General features: G+C 55.6%; 1 protein-coding gene across 1 annotated transcript in view; it reads right to left on the minus strand.

Annotated features, from left to right (window-relative positions):
* LOC116955998 (zinc finger homeobox protein 4-like) overlaps nucleotides 1-18549 on the minus strand; it is a 127211-nt gene that overhangs the window by 108109 nt on the left and 553 nt on the right. The window contains exon 1 of the mRNA XM_076053834.1: nucleotides 15437-18549. This exon is cut by the window's right edge and continues 553 nt beyond it. The gene's annotated coding sequence lies outside the window, so the exon portion shown is untranslated. The remainder of the gene's footprint in view (nucleotides 1-15436) is intronic.

Here is an 18549-nt window from a genome sequence, read left to right on the forward strand (position 1 = left end):
GCGTAACGCAACACACCGGCCGTGTGCTGGAGAGTAAGGCCGTGTGCTGGAGAGTAAGGCCGTGTGTTGGAGAGTAAGGCCGTGTGCTGGAGAGTAAGGCCGTGTGTTGGAGAGTAAGGCCGTGTGTTGGAGAGTAAGGCCGTGTGCTGGAGAGTAAGGCCGTGTGTTGGAGAGTAAGGCCGTGTGCTGGCGAGTAAGGCCGTGTGTTGGAGAGTAAGGCCGTGTGTTGGAGAGTAAGGCCGTGTGCTGGAGAGTAAGGCCGTGTGCTGGAGAGTAAGGCCGTGTGTTGGAGAGTAAGGCCGTGTGCTGGAGAGTAAGGCCGTGTGCTGGAGAGTAAGGCCGTGTGCTGGAGAGTAAGGCCGTGTGCTGGAGAGTAAGGCCGTGTGCTGGAGAGTAAGGCCGTGTGCTGGAGAGTAAGGCCGTGTGCTGGAGAGTAAGGCCGTGTGTTGGAGAGTAAGGCCGTGTGTTGGAGAGTAAGGCCGTGTGCTGGAGAGTAAGGCCGTGTGCTGGAGAGTAAGGCCGTGTGTTGGAGAGTAAGGCCGTGTGCTGGAGAGTAAGGCCGTGTGCTGGAGAGTAAGGCCGTGTGTTGGAGAGTAAGGCCGTGTGCTGGAGAGTAAGGCCGTGTGCTGGAGAGTAAGGCCGTGTGTTGGAGAGTAAGGCCGTGTGTTGGAGAGTAAGGCCGTGTGCTGGAGAGTAAGGCCGTGTGCTGGAGAGTAAGGCCGTGTGCTGGAGAGTAAGGCCGTGTGTTGGAGAGTAAGGCCGTGTGTTGGAGAGTAAGGCCGTGTGTTGGAGAGTAAGGCCGTGTGTTGGAGAGTAAGGCCGTGTGTTGGAGAGTAAGGCCGTGTGTTGGAGAGTAAGCCCGCCGCAACATTTACAATTCGAGTAGCCGTGATGTTTCGCCAGTGATTTACAACCATCATCATCATCATCAGGCGACGACAGCCAGAGTTTTAATGACACGGGGGTTTAAGGACGCATTTATATTTACGCGATCTATCCCAAAAAGCTCTATTGTGGATAATATTGGTCAAGAAAGCACTACTACTACGTGTTAAAGCATCACCGCCACCACCACCGCCACTACCGCCACCACCGCCACAACCACCATCACCACCGCCACAACCGCCGCCACAACTCCCGCCGCACGTTTCAAAAGCCTCCAGCCGAAACGCACAAATAAGCGCACACACACACGACACACGAGCGTGCACGGACAACAAAAAAGGCTTTTAAAAAAAAAAACGGGTTACACTTTGATAGTGCGATGAATAATGGAACGGGCACACCATTAAGATACAGTACGCATTTACGTCCCTGAATTTCGTACACAAGTACTGTATGGAATTAATTCAGCGTACACGCTCGCTACATAAAGACGGGGGATTGTAATGCGGTTTTGGGGGGGCGAGGGGGATGGGAGTGGTGGAGGGGGGTGGGGGGCTGTGGTGGGGGACGGATTAACCCTACCGCTGCTCGTCTAAGTTTGACCCGTGGAACCGGAGGATTTTTTTCCGTCCTGCGTCACTCCGGCAAGCAAACGGAGCGCGGCCTCGCGCCCCCTTGTTTGCCCGCGCATTAAAAAACAAACACCAAACCCAGAAATCGACGCTGAAAATTCCAGGATGCTGCTGCTTCTGCGGCGGCGGCGGCGAAGGGCGAGGGGGGGGCGAGGGGGGGAGGGGGGGCGGTCGTTCTCCGGAGCGCGACTCTCGAGCGCGGCTTCCGCAGGGGTCGCTGGCGACGCTGGGCCGCCGCCGCCGCCACTGCCGCGTTAGACCATCGTCGTCGCGGCGCGAAGAACCAAGAACCGCGGGGGGGGGGGGGGTGAGAGGCGGCATCGCACGCCGTACGGCAGGGAGCAGGCCTCAGGGTCAAGGTCAAGAGGTCTTCGTTACTGCCCAACACGGTCGTTGCCTTCCGCTTCCTCGCCCCTGCGGGATTCTGCGTGGCCGACGGCTGACCTCCCAAGGAGCTGCTCTTCGAGTGTCGTCACCGCCACCGCCACCGCCACGCCGCCTAAACGGCCACGAATGGAGCTGACCAAATATCCCGAGAAAGGAACACAGAGCGTGGGCAATTGTTGTGCGCCGCTTGCGGCTGCTTTCCCGGTAAACGTTCCAAGGTTCGGGCCAACGTCGGCACGTGGTTGGATCCGTCGGCCCAACGTTCCACGTTCACCGTGCTTTCCCGCGCCGCCAGATCTATCCGTCTCTCCGACTCTGAGAGCGACTGAAAAGTTGTTAGAGTGAAAAACCAAAATTGTTATTATATTGCGATAAATATTATCACCCCATCGCTGCCCCCCCACCCCCCTTTCCTGACGTGGCCTTGAGGGTCACTCCCCCAGAACCGCCACCACGAGGTCTCCTCCCTAGCGCGAATCAAAGAGCCGTTTACGTCGGCGGTTTCGAACCACCAGAAACGTGGCCTTTCAAAGACAGCTTTGCACAGCTCGGCTGCTACGTTTGGGATAGTCGGATTTCACGCACGCAGGCTTGAACGCCCAAATATTATGGTTCGTCGTTAGCCACAACCAAAATGTTTGGGGTTGCATCGTGCGGGTGCGATGTCAAATTTTGACCTTTGACCCCCACGCGAGAATGATGGTACTGGCCACAATCTCCAGCAGAACGTCGTTGGTACAAAACTGTCTAAAACTCCGCGTGGGCTTTCCAACATTCCTCCCCCGGTATTTTTCCCCGAAAAAACAAATCAATCGGCACATTTGCCCATGCCGTGACAGCCGGATTTGATCAGCGTCGCCGGCTGGTGGAAGGCTGCAGCTGACGATCTAACCCCGACAGAAGCCCCCGGCTCTCGCGTGAACTGCGTTGCGACGTCATTTGATGCCCGTCGAAGGCGAACGACGCGGCGATCTGTTCCTCTCGACGAGCTCCACGCGACGCGCTGATCAAAGTTTCGTCTCTTCTGCGCATCCGTCCTCGCTGGCGCGCTTGGACGGACACGACAACAGAACGATCCGCGCCAGGTGGGTCGCGGAGTCGATGTGTGCGGTGGGACGGAGTCGCCAAAAATAAATTAATTACGATTTTGACTTCCGTTTATTCGGGACCCGAATAAACGGAAGTCCCGCCATAAGGTTCAGTTGTTAAATTGTATTTTCGAGTCCGTGCAGCATTAGATCTGCCGGTAGCTCAGTGCGCAAGAGGGAGGGAGAGAGAGAGAGATAAATTAGAGCCGTAGGGAGTCTAGAAAGGACGCCCGTGGTTTTAATAAAGGAAAAGTTTGGAACGTGAATAAGTGTCGCAGACACAATGAGCGACAATGGCAACAACAACAACAAAGGGCAAATTTGTGAACGTGCGCCACTCCCACCAACCACCCCACCATTCAACCCGGACCCCGTGCCTTCATTAACCACTTCAACCGCGGCCTGGCGTCAATCCCGCCACCACCACCACCACCGCCACCGCCGCCACGCAGTCGAAAAACAATCGCGACATTTCGGAACAACAACAAAACAAATGGGTCCCACCCCGTGGTGGCGTGCGATTACGTCCACGATCGCGCGCCCTCCCCCCCAATTCCCCCACGTGGAACCCAACCCTCCCGTGCCGTAGAAAAAAAATAACAACCACAAGCCGGTGCCGGCACGTGCCCTCTCCGGCCGGCACGTCGGCCCGCTGCCAGCCCCGGCACCGCCGCCGCCGCCACGGAGGGGGTTAACGGAGAGCGGCAACAATGGGCACTGGGTAATTAAACCCAATATCGAGCAGGCCCCACCGCCCGCCCACCGCCCCCCCCCCCCCCGCATTTGCATTTAAATGGCGCCTTCCGATTTCCACGGAGCTTTCCTTTCGCCTTGAGCCCCCCGCTGTTTATGGAAACGGCCAATTAGAGGGCAGGCACGGGAATTCGCGCTGCCTCGCCGGGTTTGGCGTGGCGTGGCGAATGGGTGGGCGGGCGGGCGGGCGGGCGGTGTGCGGGTGGGTAGCTGAGTGGGTGGCTGAGTGGGTGGCTGAGTGGGGCGGGTGGGTCCGTGGGGTGCGTGCTCATCTCACTCATCTCCTCACAACAACAGGTCAGGACAGCAGCGCCCCAGAGACAAGACGGGATTTGGAAGGGACGCCCGTTCAGGTCCGCCGCCGCCGGGACTCGAACCCGGGTCAACGCGGGTTCAGGGGCGGGCGCACGCAGGGGCCGCCACCGGCACCCCGCCCCCCCCAAACGCCACTATAAAGCCCGTCGCTAAAACACAAGCACGCACAATCCTCAAAGCATATAAAACATAAACACCCCCGCAAGATCTTGATGGGCTGCTGCTGAAGCGCGTGCCACCAGGGCTGTCGGGAGAAGCGTCCTGGATTTGGGCCGGCCGTTGCGCTCGGTCCAACTAAAGAAACACTTCACTAATCGTGAGAGTTGGCCGGATGACGATGATGATGATGATAATGAGTTTGTTATGGCAGCAATGTCCGTCCGTATGTGGCCAGCGACACGGAGCCAGCAAAGCTGAGATCCTGGGTTCAAATCCAGGATTCGACCGGGTTCTTGAGCGTGGCGAGTTGACGGTCTCGGGCCGGACACCAATGACTCCACGAAATAAAACGAATACCATCTCAATTTGGTTTTCGCTTAACTTGTCCGAATTCCTGCTAAGAATAACGAAACACATTGGTCCACACTGCCACGTGCCGAATCGTCTGTGGCAAAGGGAGGGCGAAACACTCGCGCGTGGATAATGAAAAGTAGTTCTGTCATGTCTCCTTCCCCCAGGTCGTGCAACGCTTACCGCTCGAGTTCCAAATGAACCTCTCTCGTGCAAATATAAAACAATAATTTGATGCAACTTTCGGGCACGACGCTATGACGATTGTAACCGGGGCTTCATTTCAGCCGAGTCTGTCATGCCTCGCCAACCCCGGAGTGCATTTCCCCGCCCTGCGCACGAAATCCAGCATTCCTCCCGGCTACGTTCTGTGGCTAGCACCACCGCCGCCGCCGCCGCCGCCGCCGATGGTCACGCGACACCTGCACCAGCAGCGCCCATTCGCTCTCCGCACGCTCGCGCGCCCCCCGCGCAATCGGAGCCAAACGCACGAATCGTACCACGAGAGAGGGAGACGCCGCCACGCCGTTTGTGAAATGTCGCTCGGCACCCGCAGCGCCACGACACCCGTCCTTGCCGGTCGCTCTCTGGCCGCTCCCCCCCCCCCCCGCCACTTCCTCCTCCTCCTCCTCCCTTCCCTCCGCCACCCCAACCCGAGGTCAAGCCAGTCCACGCACGTCGGAGGCATTTCGGACGTCGGCTGCAAATTCCTGCCAAGCTTTCGCACCGCCACACCCCGGCGGTGCGTGTCTGTAGTGCGTCTGTAGCGTGCGCGTGTGTGGGGAGCGGTGACGCAGCGGTTAGCGCTACGCCGCGCTACGAACCCGGCCACCCGAGTTCGATTCCCGCTCACGGCCAACACCCAGTGACGATTATCTGAACCGGCGATGTGCCTCCCCTAGGTCGACTCGGCCTCAAACGAGCACCTGGGAGACAAAGGCGAATGGGCGCGGTGTTGGCCACCCACCCCCTCGTGCGCCGTGCCAGCCTACGTACGTCCTCTTGCCCCAACAGTCTGTTAAAGGCTATACGGGGGATCTTTGTCTTTTTGGTGCGTGCGTGCGTGCGGGCGACGGAGGCTCAGAGCGACGGCGTGACTCGATCCGCGGAGCGAAGCGGCCGAGAGCGGATTTTTCTATTTTCCTAAAAACCGTGGAGATTTCAGGAAAATTGCGCTTGCTCAGCGCAGACCCTGAATTGTGTCTCTCGTGTGCGCGCGCGCGTGTCTGCGTGGGTCGACTCAGCCTGAAATGAGTAGTACCTGGTGCGGTGTCTAGTAAACATCGCCACTGGGGAGACAAAGGCGGCCGGGCGTGGTGCTGGGCCACCCACCCCCTCGTGTGCCGTGCCGGCCTTCATAGGCGCTCGCGAACAGCACTTGCCCCAACAGTCTGTTACAGGCTACACGGGGGATATTTGTATGTATGCGAAACAGGGATGTCATTGTGCGTGTGTAATAGTGTAGCGTGTAGCAGGCTGTTAAAGGCTCTACGGGTGGATCTTCCGTCTTTACATATACGTATCGTGCGCGTGCGTGCGTGCGTGCGCGTGTGTGTATATATATGTACACACGTTAATTGAACTTGATTCCCAAGGTGTGGAGGATAAGGAATGTTTCCCGAGAGAGGGCTCGGGAGAGTCTGTGCCACATTCACGAGGACAGCTGCTTCAATGCACGCGTGGGCTTAGGACGTTTTGTCTGACAAAAATAAAACGCGTTCGGGGAGGAGGAGGGAACAAACAAGCCACAAACACCATTTTGTACGCTATTGTATCGAGAGCCCGCCGCGGCGATGCGATTACCGTCATCAATAAATAAAGATTTACAATCGTGCGAGAATTGTTCAAGTTTGATCGCTGTGCCAGAATGTAACGCTGCACCCACCCCACCCCCCACGCCGTGTCTTTCGAGCGATTGATCCTAATTATAAATGTCCAGTCGGTATCGCAGGGCAGGAAGAAAGGGGGGGGGGGTTGTTTGGCCGTACTTCACCACGCTGGTCAGCGCATGTCGTTTGCCTCGGGACGCATTTTGCCATTTGCATTCGTCATGTTGGTTCTGTTATTGCGCGCCGAGCCAAACTAAACAAATGGGCGTTTTACTCGGCTGCCTGCCACCAGAAGAGTATAATTCGTATTTATTTTAATGATTTAGCCGCGAATGCGATTATCAAGACACCATTCAATTAGCTCCACACGCAATAGACGGTTTTGTGTAATTATGCGCAAATTATTTTTAAGAAGGATGCATACAAATTGTGAACAAACATCATTTCTGAGGGAAACTGCGTGTCGATAAAAACGGTGAATATATATAAAAAAATGTAAACACGGTTCGGACGATAAAACCGCATGGTGCGTACCGCGGCCTCCGGTAAACTTCAATTTAATTCATCCACAGCTGGGATGACAGCCCCGGTAAAATCGTCGCGCGATCTCGGCAGTCGTCGAGAGCCGCGTCCGTGGACCGCCGGGAAAGAGTCGGAGGGCGGGAGGGAGGGGGATGCGAAGGCTTCGACTTAATCTCTCCGCGCGGGCCGATCGCGGCGACGTGACGGCGCCAGGGCCGCCGAGATGGCCTCGCGAAAGCGGCCCCGGGGCCCAGGAGAGCGCCTCGCGGTGGCCCCTCGGACCAACTTGGGCGGACGGGTTGCTCAGCCGTCGTTCTCGCCCGTCGTAGGCGTCGTCGTTCTGCTGCGATCAACCCGAGCGGCACGGCGCGGGTCCGGGGCGCACGGCGCGGCGAGCTGCTCGGCGCCCGCTGGCCACGGTCGCCTCGGCATTTGCCGAGTTTGTCGAAAGGCCAAATTTGGGGGGTACCGCGTGGTTTTGCATCGCAATCAACAACGGTGTCCGGCGGATTTCTGACGCGAAAATTTCGCGGACGTTTCCCTGGGCTGACCCGCCGGCCTTAAACAAAGTGCACTTCACTATTACCAAGTGAATGATTACTATTGCGACATTAGCCATTGCGCATGCGTTCGCACTTTACCACCCAATTATAATCATCACTGTAAGAATAATCGCTTGCCTATTTCGCCAAGAAATGCTCCCGTTTACGCGCGGACCCTCGCAGCTGCCGCATTTGGGGAACTCGAGCCGACACGCTGCCTTCCATCGTTGGCGGCGAACCCGCGGAGCCAAAACCCGACGTCTGAGAACTTCGAATTTTTTTGTTTTTTTCTTCACAACGTCGCCGCCGCCGCGCCTGCATTGCGGCGCCGGACAGTGCCGCGCCGTCAGAAAGAGAAGCGGCGACTCCCCAGACGCGCCGGCGTAGCGTCGTGTAACGAGCCGCCCGGGCGCCTTTCATTCCACGCGGCGGCCTCGCTCCGGCAAAAACCGGGGCCCGGCGTCTTGCGGCCAAATTATTCCGCAGCGATCGTGCCAGGTGTGGCTCGGCGATGTAATTGAAAGGGCGATGATTTATTGCTCCGATTTGCATTCAATCCCGCCTGTGCGAGGGGAGAGGTCGGTGAGGTAGGTAGGGGGGGGGGGGAGGCGGGCGACGGCTTTCTTGAAAATAACTTCGGCGCCGCGGCACGATTTTACCGTGAGCGGCCGTGACGCGCGGATCCGGACGACGCCACGCTCGGCCCTTCAGAAGCCTTTTCGTCGGGCCGCTGCGGGTTGGGCCACACTCGCTGCGGCCACCGCTGCCGCCTCAACCGGTCTCAACCGGCCGCCGCGGAAAATGACTGGGCGACAAACGAAGGGGCCCGCGCGCAATCCTCGACCGCCGGTCTAAAAAAAAAAAAGAAAAAAAATCTAAGACAGCGTCGCAGTCTCACGCGACGCCACGGAACGCTCGCACGCCAAAGCCCCGCGCGTCCGGGCTCTCGGTCGGCCGGAGACGGCGCCACTCACGGGGACCGCCGAGACGCCTCGAACGGCCCGGTGCGGGTCAAGCCCACGCGTGTGCGTGCGAGTGGTGCAGCGGTTAGCGCGCCGCGCTACAAATAGTCGTCGCCGGCAGACACCGGCGACGATTATTTCAACCGGTCCTGGGCCACCCCGAGGTCGGCTCAAATGAGTACCTGGTGTGGTGTGTGGTAAAAACATCGCCGCTGGGGAGACAAAGGCGGCCGGGCGTGGTGCTGGCCACCCACCGCCTCGTGTGCCGTGCCGACCTTCAAAGGTGCTCGCTAACAGCACTTTCCCTCACAGTCTGTTAAGGCTACACGGGGGATCTTTGTTTTGTTTGTGTGTGTGTGTGTGTGCGCGCGTGTGGATGCGTGTTAGTGTGTGTGTTCATGTGCTCGCGTGCGTGCGTGCGTGCATGGCTCACGGCGCGCGCCGCTCAAAGGCGACAACCATAATGACGGCCACGGTCTCCGTCCTTGCGAATTTAAAAGCGTCGCGATGCTCAGCCGCGTTCGCTGCTGTAGCCACTCAAAAACTACAATGAGAGAGAGGTGTAAGCAACCAGGTCCTGAATGGTGCTGCGATTCAGCCAATTTGAACTTTCTACGTTCGCATAGAGCATTGACAATAATGACACCAGATCAGATTGGAACACGCGCGCACGGCACATCAACGCAACACGGTAGCGCACAATGGCTGGCTGTTAAAACTGCAGGCACGCGCACCGTGTTTGGCAGAAGCAGCGTTGTGCATCGTGGCACTTTAAACAGTGGGTACCGTGCAGCGACATGCACCACCACCACCACCACCAGCGCCACCGCGATGCACGCACGGCCACCGCTGCCGCACAGCGCTCGTGGCGGTGGTCGGCCGTCACCGACTGGCGAGCGAGGGGGGGGGGGGCGCCCCCCCCCACCGCCCCGCCGCCCCTCGTCGCCCGTCAGGTTGGCCCACACGCGCGTCGCGATTGCGCGCATTTTGGGGTGTTCGGAGAAGGATGAGAGAGAGTAAAAAGCTTTCTTTTTTATTTTTTAGTCGGAAATAATTCATCCCCACGCGGAAAACAGAATGGCCGAATCGTGCCACCGTCGCGCGTCGACCGGGGTCGCCAGCGCAGCGTGGGGGCGGCGGCTGGCGCGAGAGGAACCGCGCCGCAACGCGCGGCCCGCCCAGCTGACCTCAGAATGAGCGCGACATTGTCGAAGCTCCGCGGGCTAAGCGGGTCGCCCCAGCCCGCTCCATTGCGTGGACGCGGGACCCAAAGCCCACCACAGCGTCGACCCCCGACCGTTGAGAGGGTGACATCGTCAGGGGTCAAGCGGAGGCAAATTCTCGGAGTTTGGCCGCTCGCCGCAAGGGGCCGGCGGGAGCCAAGCGGGAGAGGTCATCGAGCAGGCGTCGGTCTAACGGGACGCCCCCCACGGCGCGAGGTGCCAGTCGAACGCCGGGCGGCCCGGGGCCGCGCCCTCAACCCATCGCCGCACCGCGGGCGTCCCGCGGTGCCATCCGGGGGACTCGTCGCGGCCGGCGCCCGACGGCGAGCGGCGATTCTCCGAGACGCGGCCGTCCGGGAACCCGCCGCCTCACTAAGTCCCGCACCTCACATCTCCCGCCCCGCCCCGTCGCCACCAAATAACCCCACGCCGCCTTTCAATAACAGCCGGCGCATTAACCCCCGGTGCCCCGGCTAAAGCCACCGGCCCTGGCCGAGCTCGGCGCCCTCCTCTCGGGCCAAATGATCCGCCGCTCACCACTCCCCGCCGCTCGCCCGGACCCCGGCCCTGCCGCGTCTCGCCCCCCGGCGCCGACGACGCGCCGATCCGAGGCCACGGCGGCCGGCCGGCCCGATTAACGCCGCACGGGGGGGGGGGGGGGCGTCGAGCCGCCCCCCCTTCGCCGGGCAGATGGCAGGGGACCCCACGATGGCGTCGTTGTTGTTGGGGGAAATAAAGCGAGGAGGGAATCGGCGCAGTCGTCGTGCCCGCCCGCAAAAGAGTTACCGGTCCGGGAAACAACAGCGCCGCCGGTTTACTCGTTCGGGTAAGAGCACGCGGCGACGGAAACATCGCCCCCCCCCCCCCCAACTACGCTTGCCGACTATGAAGCTGTGCAAGGCGGCGCCTTCGTCGTCCGTGCGCATCGGCGGTGGCCTTGCGATGACCAATGGAGCAAACACCAAAGACCAAAACACAATAACACGCTGTTTCTGTTATTGCAGAAAAATGAGTAAGATTCGGAACGATTTTAAGCGCATTCAGTTGCACGGAACCTTCCACCACCTGCTGGGACCTTCCACCACCTCCTGAGACCTTCAACCACCTCCTGGGATCTTCAACCACCTCCTGGGATCGTCAACCATCTCCTGGGATCGTCAACCACCTCCTGGGACCTTCCACCACCTTCTGGGACCTTCCACCACCGACTGGGACCTTCCACTACCTCCTGGGATCGTCAACCACCTCCTGGGACCTTCAACCACCTCCAGGGACCTTCCACCACCTCCTGGGACCTTCCACCACCGACTGGGACCTTCCACCACCTCCTGGGACCTTCGACCACCTCCTGGGACCTTCCACCACCTCCAGGGACCTACCAACTTCGACTGGGACCTTTCACCACCTCTTGGGACCTTCCACTACCTCCTGGGACCTACCACCTCCGACTGGGACCTACCACCTCCGACTGGGCCCTACCACCTCCGATTAGCACGGTTGGCTATGCACGGTGCGAAAGAAATTCAACGTACATACAAACGAGCATCCACCTCGTGTGCAGTCCTGGCCTTAATATGCCCGGCCGCCTTTGTCTCCCTCCTCCCCACCAGTGCTGGCGTTCACACGCGCACCAAAGCTCGCTGCCGATTGTGCGTGCACTGCTCGACACGGCAGCGAGGTCGGGATGAGGATGGAGACGACAAAGACGACGACGACGACGATGTCAAATAAACAATAAAACTTCACGATCATTGAGCACAGTGGGTGCTTGTCTCGTCCTTACTGGACGACGTTTCGCACGACGGAAGGCGCTACACGTTTCGCAGACGGGCGCACAGCCTGCCACCGCTCGGCAAAGCCGCGACGCGGATTTACATATATATAAACGAATAAATAATCAATCGAATAATCGATTAATTACTTCTGCAGAGTCAATTTCCAAATGTGTGTTTTTTTATTTATTTTTAATATCTTCACCGTGACGTTGTGGCCACGCGGCAAAGCGCCGCCGCCGATGCCGCTGGCACTTTGGCGAACGACGTCGGCTAGGAGATGTTGACTACCTCGCCTGGTACACAGGAGGTCGTGGGTTCGATCCCGACCCTGACGCCTGCTGCTGCTGTATATTTGGAGTCTGCCTCTCTCTCCCTCTCTCTGTCTCTCTCCCCCTGCACATTCAGAATCAGCGTCACCACGCGTTCAGAGTGGTTGGCTGCTGCTGTAAATGTCCACGTGATGATGATGATGATGCCGAGCCACTCCGTCGTTTGTGATAGCCAGGGTCGCTCAGTGTGGCACTTCACCGGTAAAGTAACGAAGATAACAGTTTCACTACGAGGGACCCATATGCCCCCGCAGCGTTGAACGCTGCCGCAAAACGCCTGGCAGCGAAAGCGGCAAAAAGAACCCGGCGAGACCGCCGGGCCGAGTCTCGCCGCCACCGAGGGGACCGCGGGCGCCCGTCGGTGCCAGGCTAGGTTGCTGAACGGCGCCAGGCGAGCGGACGCTAGCGGGAGGACTCTTGGGGCTCTGATTTCCATGAACTCCGAAAGCTCACCGCACAGCTCACCAGAACCAGTACTGAACTCACCACACTGCTCACCAATACTAAACTCACCACACAGCTCACCAATACTAAACTCACCCCGCAGCTCACCAATACTAAACTCACCCCGCAGCTCACCAATACTAAACTCACCACACAGCTCACCAGCAACAATACTAAACTCACCCCACATCTCACCGATACTAAACTCACCACACAGCTCACCAATACTAAACTCACCCCGCAGCTCACCAATACTAAACTCACCCCGCAGCTCACCAATACTAAACTCACCCCGAGGCTCACCAGCAACAATACTAAACTCACCCCACATCTCACCGATACTAAACTCACCACACAGCTCACCAGCAACAATACTAAACTCACCACACATCTCACCAGCAACAATACTAAACTCACCCCACAGCTCACCAATACTAAACTCACCCCACAGCTCACCGATACTAAACTCACCCCACAGCTCACCAGCAACAATACTAAACTCACCACACAGCTCACCAGCAACAATACTAAACTCACCACATAGCTCACCAGAACCAGTACTAAACTCACCCAACATCTCACTAGAACCAATACTAAACTCACCACACAGCTCACCAGCACCAGTACTAAACCTCAAACATCTCACCAGCACCAGTACTAAACTCACCCCACAGCTCACCAGAACCAATACTAAACTCACCACACATCTCACCAAAACCAGTACTAAACTCACCACACATCTCACTAGAACCAGTACTAAACTCACCCAACATCTCACTAGAACCAGTACTAAACTCACCACACATCTCACCAGAACCAATACTAAACTCACCACACATCTCACTAGAACCAGTACTAAACTCACCACACAGCTCACCAGAACCAGTACTAAACTCACCCAACATCTCACTAGAACCAATACTAAACTCACCACACAGCTCACCAGCACCAGTACTAAACCTCACCAAACATCTCACCAGCACCAGTACTAAACTCACCCCACAGCTCACCAGAACCAATACTAAACTCACCACACATCTCACCAAAACCAGTACTAAACTCACCACACATCTCACTAGAACCAGTACTAAACTCACCCAACATCTCACTAGAACCAGTACTAAACTTACCACACATCTCACCAGAACCAGTACTAAACTCACCACAAATCTCACCAGAACCAGTACTAAACTCACCACACATTTCACCAGAACCAATACTAAACTCACCACAAATCTCACCAGAACCAGTACTAAACTCACCACACATCTCACCAGAACCAGTACTAAACTCACCCAACATCTCACCAGAACCAGTACTAAACTCACCACACATATCACCAGAACCAGTACTAAACTCACCACACATCTCACCAGAACCAGTACTAAACTCACCACACATCTCACCAGAACCAGTACTAAACTCACCCAACATCTCACAAGTACTAAACTCACCCCACAGCTCACGAACCACACATCCCAGATGTGCATAATCGTTTTTGTTGTCTCACACAATATTTCCAAGAAACCACTTTAAAAATAAAGAAAAAATGTATTACGTACGAAGTAGAACATCATGTATCCGGAAACTTTGGTACGTGTACTGCAACTATGACAAGCTATGAACATCATGCGCACGAAGCTTTCGTTGGGGGCTCTCTGTCTGGGGGGGGGGGGGGTAGAATCTGTTGCCAATTTTGCGTAAAAGAAATCCCGGAGTGAAATATGTTTCCCACAAACAACAAAAAATACATCTACGGCGGAGAGGGACGTTCAATGTTCGTGTCAAGGGTCAGCACGCCAAGACACGTTAGGCGAGTGCTTGATGGAAACATCACGAAAATCCCAACCACAACAAAACGTTATCCGAAATTATTCCTTCAAAGATCTGAAAATTTAGACCAAACTGATCATGACGTGGGTGTACGCGTGCACACACACACACGTGCACACAAACGTGCACACATACACAAACGTGCACACATACACACGCGTGTAAACGCACACACGTGTACACACACGCGCTATGGTTGGTGTGGGTGGCTTAATGAGAATACACAATTTGTGAAGCTACGCATTGTCATCAAAGTGTGTAAAACCACACTTTGATGACAATACACAATGCGACACCGTACATTAATTACATTACACAATTTGTAACACCGTACATTAATTACAATACACAATTTGTGAAACCACACATTAATTACAATACACAATTTGTGAAACCACACATTAATTACAATACACAATTTGTGAAACCACACATTAATTACAATACACAATTTGTGAAACCACAAATTACTTACAATGCACCATTTGTGAAACCACACATTAATTACAATACACAATTTGTGAAAACCACACATTAATTACAATACACAATATGTGAAACCACACATTTATTACAATACACAATTTGTGTGACACATTCATTACAATACAGAACATGTGAAACCACACATTGGTGACAATACACAATTTGTGAAACCACACATTAATTCCAATACACCATTTGTGAAACCACACATTAATTACAATACACAATTTGTGAAACCACGCATTAATTACAATGCACAATTTGTGAGACATTGATTACAATACAGAACATGTGAAACCACACATTAATTACAATACACAATTTGTGAAACCACACATTAATAACAATACACAATTTGTGAGACATTGATTACAATACAGAACATGTGAAACCACACATTGGTGACAATACACAATTTGTGAAATCACACGTTACAATACACAATTTGTGAAACCACACATTGGTGACAATACACAATTTGTGAAACCACGCATTTATTACAATATACAATTTGTGAGACACATTAATTACAATACACAATATGTGAAACCACACATTAATTACAATGCACAATATGTGAAACCGCACATTAATTACAATGCACAATTTGTTAGACACATTAATTACAATACACAATTTGTGAAACCACACATCGATGATGATGTTGGTCAGCGTGGTGCTGGGTGTTATAAATCTCGCTCACCAACAGACTCGAGGAGCCTCACTAAATGGGTAGGGCTTGCTTGGCGGATTGCTTAAAGGTGAAATATTCATCGTGTCGTATGTGGAAGTAAAACAACAACAACAAAACAATCTCAAAATCCTCAGGAGCCGACGCAACCAACACGATTGGTCGCTAGGGAAGCTGCCTGTGCAGACTGTCACGGTAGAGACACACGAGCGAGGTGACGAAAACCTCACCGTTCGTGCCATCTCGCCATCCAGCCAGCAAAACTTGTCTCATCATACAGAGCACCCATCTCTCGCTCTCTCTCTCCACCTTCCCATCGTCTTCCCTGTACCACGTGTCCCAATGCATTGTGGGCCACGTGTCCCTTTGTCTCTCTCCTCCTCGACCCTCTTCTCCTCCCTCCACTGCACCTCACCCACTCTGTCCTCTGTGTCTCTCTCTGTGACTCTGTGACTCTCTCTCTGTGTCTCTATCTCTCTCTCCGTCTCTCTCTCTCTGTGTCTCTCTCTCTGTGTCTCTCTCCGTGTCTGTCTCTGTCTCTCTCTGTGTGTCTCTCTCCGTGTGTGTGTCTCTCTCTGTGTCTCTCTGTGTCTCTCTCTGTGTCTGTCTCTCTCTCCGTGTGTGTCTCTCTCTCTCTCTGTCTCTCTCTCTGTGTCTCTCTGTGTGTCTCTCTGTGTGTCTCTCTCTGTGTCTGTCTCTCTGTCTGTCTCTCTCCGTGTGTGTCCCTCTCTCTCTGTGTCTCTCTCTGTCTGTCTCTCTCTGTGTCTCTGTGTGTGTCTGTCTCTCTGTCTCTGTGTCTCTCTGTGTGTGTGTTTATCTCTGTGTGTCTCTCTGTGTCTGTCTCTCTGTCTGTCTCTGTCTCTCTCCGTGTGTCTCTCTCACTGTGTCTCTCTCACTGTGTCTCTCTCTGTCTCTCCCTCTCTGTCTCTCTCTCTGTCTCTCTCTCGCCTCGCTCTCCGCATTCCCAACTCTCCATTGCCCCCTCGATCTCTCTTTGCCTCTTTCCCCGGGATCCTCTCTCCACCGGACGGTCACGTTCCTTATCTCTCCTCTCAACTGCATGCCCTTTCACCCTCTCCCTGATGGGGGGGGGTTGGCGTGACGTCAGCACGCTGGAACACGGCGGCGATGACGTCACCGCGCAAATGTGCGCGGTGACGTCATCGCCGCCCACGCGCACCTGGGAGGCGTTCACCCAGCCAGGCAGGCAGGAATCCATGCAGGGTCATGCTGCCAGTGTGGGGGACATTAATGTTTTCTCTTCTTATACGTTTCACCGATGTCTGCGAGAAGAATCTTGATATTGTTGTGCGTAACGGGAGAGCAGTGGTGTCGCGAAAACCCAACACTCGCGCTCCGCGCTCACCCACCGGCACCCAACGGCCGTGATGAAGCATGGCCATCGAGGCCCTTAGCCTCGGCATTTCTCCCAATTGAGTGAAATTTTAGCCGCGATGTTCACGCCTGACGACGACCGAAACGTCGCGACTTGTTTTATTTATTTTTCTCTACCTACTACGTGATGGCTTTACCGATAGAACCAAAGAGTATGCATTCCTACAGTCACGAAAGCTTCAAATCAAGAGGAGGCGGAAGGGGGGGTTTAAATGATCGTCGTTATTGTAGTCGCACGCCCGGTGCTGTCCGCGAGCGCCTACTTATCAAGAGGGACAATTCTGTTGTGTTGGTAGGGCCGCCCCCACGCCCGGCCGTCTTTGTATCCCCCAGTGCTGCTGCTAACCACGCTAAGACACTCGCGCAAGGCAGGGGGCCTAGGAACCGTCTGAGATTATTGACACGACACTTGTGGCATGCACTCGATGAGGACCCAGTAGCCCTGGTCATACAAGCACGGTGCGCGCTAACCGTTGCGCCACCGCTCTCTATCATCACGTGAAAAAAACGACGCATGTTTTAAACACGCATGTGCACGTGCGATCACGTGCTGAGATTCGAGTTAAGGGGCTCTTCGGTCGAGGAGATGCAGCGGTGGGATTCGGCTTATCGCGTGCCATCAGCTGTAAACTCATCGCCATCATCATCTGACGCTGTTTCTGCTGCGTTGGCAACGTTGAATTATAAAAAAAACTCAAAAATAACATCACCGTGGCCTTCAAGGGTAAAATGAAAAAATTGGCGACGTTTCGGACCATGGCCCTTCTTCAAAGCACACATGCAGCAGCAGCGACCTATGTGACCTGCAGGGCCATTGCCACGAAACGTCGTCTATTAATAATGGATAATTCCTTGTTGCATGCGTAATCCATGCAAACAAAAACACCCAAATACAAAGATCCCGCATATAGCTTTCAACAGATTATCGGGGCAAGTGCTGTTAGCGAGCACCTATTAAAGGCCCGGGGAGGGCAAACGAGGGGTGGGGGGGAGGGGGGTTAACCAACACCACGCCTGGCCGCCTTTGTCTCCCCAGTATCGATGAATCTCCGCGGACCTGGTAGACAGAGAGTCCCAGTGACCGGTTCACTACGAATCGCTGGCGTTGCGGTGTCCGCGAAATCTGCAGCCGCTGCGCGCTCCCCGTTCGCGCGCCTCTCAGATGACCCACGCGGGGTGCGGGGTGGGGGGGGAGAGTGGTGGTTGTGCCACTTGGCACTGTACCCGAGCATTACGCCGAAGGAGAGAGGTGTGTCGCGTGCTCGCCGAAAAACGCGTTCGCCCCACGGCCTCTTCACGCCACGCTTAGCAGAACCGGTTTTGGGTGCGCGCGCCGTGCGCGCTGGGGAGCGGTGGTGGTGCAGCGGTGGTGGTGCAGCGGTGAGCGCATCGCAGCGACACCCCGGCCACCAGAGTTCGAGTCCCCGCTCAAGGTCAGCACCGGTGACGATTGTCGGAACCGGTCCTGAGCACACCCCCCCCCCCACCTAGGTCGACTCAGCCTCAAATGAATACGCGGTGCGGTGCGTAAAAAGAACATCGCCGCTGGTGGAGACAAAGGCGGCCGGGCGTGGTGCTGGCCGCCCACCCCCTTCGTGTGCCGTGCCGGCCTTCGTAGGTGCTTCGCTAACAGCACTTGCCCCCAACAGTCTGTTAAGGCTACACGGGGGATCTTTGTACGATGTGGTTCCACGTCACACCCGGGGAGACAAAGGCGGCCGGGCGTGGTGTTGGCCACGCCACCTCCACGTGTGCAGTCCTTCATAGGCGATCGCTAACAGCACTTGTCCCAACACTCCTTGTAGGCTACACGGGGGATATTTGCATGTTGTATGTGCGTGTCTGTGTCTCTACGTCGAATACGCGCGGCTATGTATGCGTATATATGTGTCTATGTATATATTTGTGTGTATATGTACATAATAGTCTGTTAAAAGGCTATATGGGG

This window comes from Petromyzon marinus, chromosome 63 (assembly GCF_048934315.1).
Source record: "Petromyzon marinus isolate PM22_M1 ecotype Great Lakes invasive population chromosome 63, UKy_Petmar_22M1.pri1.0, whole genome shotgun sequence".
Taxonomy (NCBI): domain Eukaryota; kingdom Metazoa; phylum Chordata; class Hyperoartia; order Petromyzontiformes; family Petromyzontidae; genus Petromyzon; species Petromyzon marinus.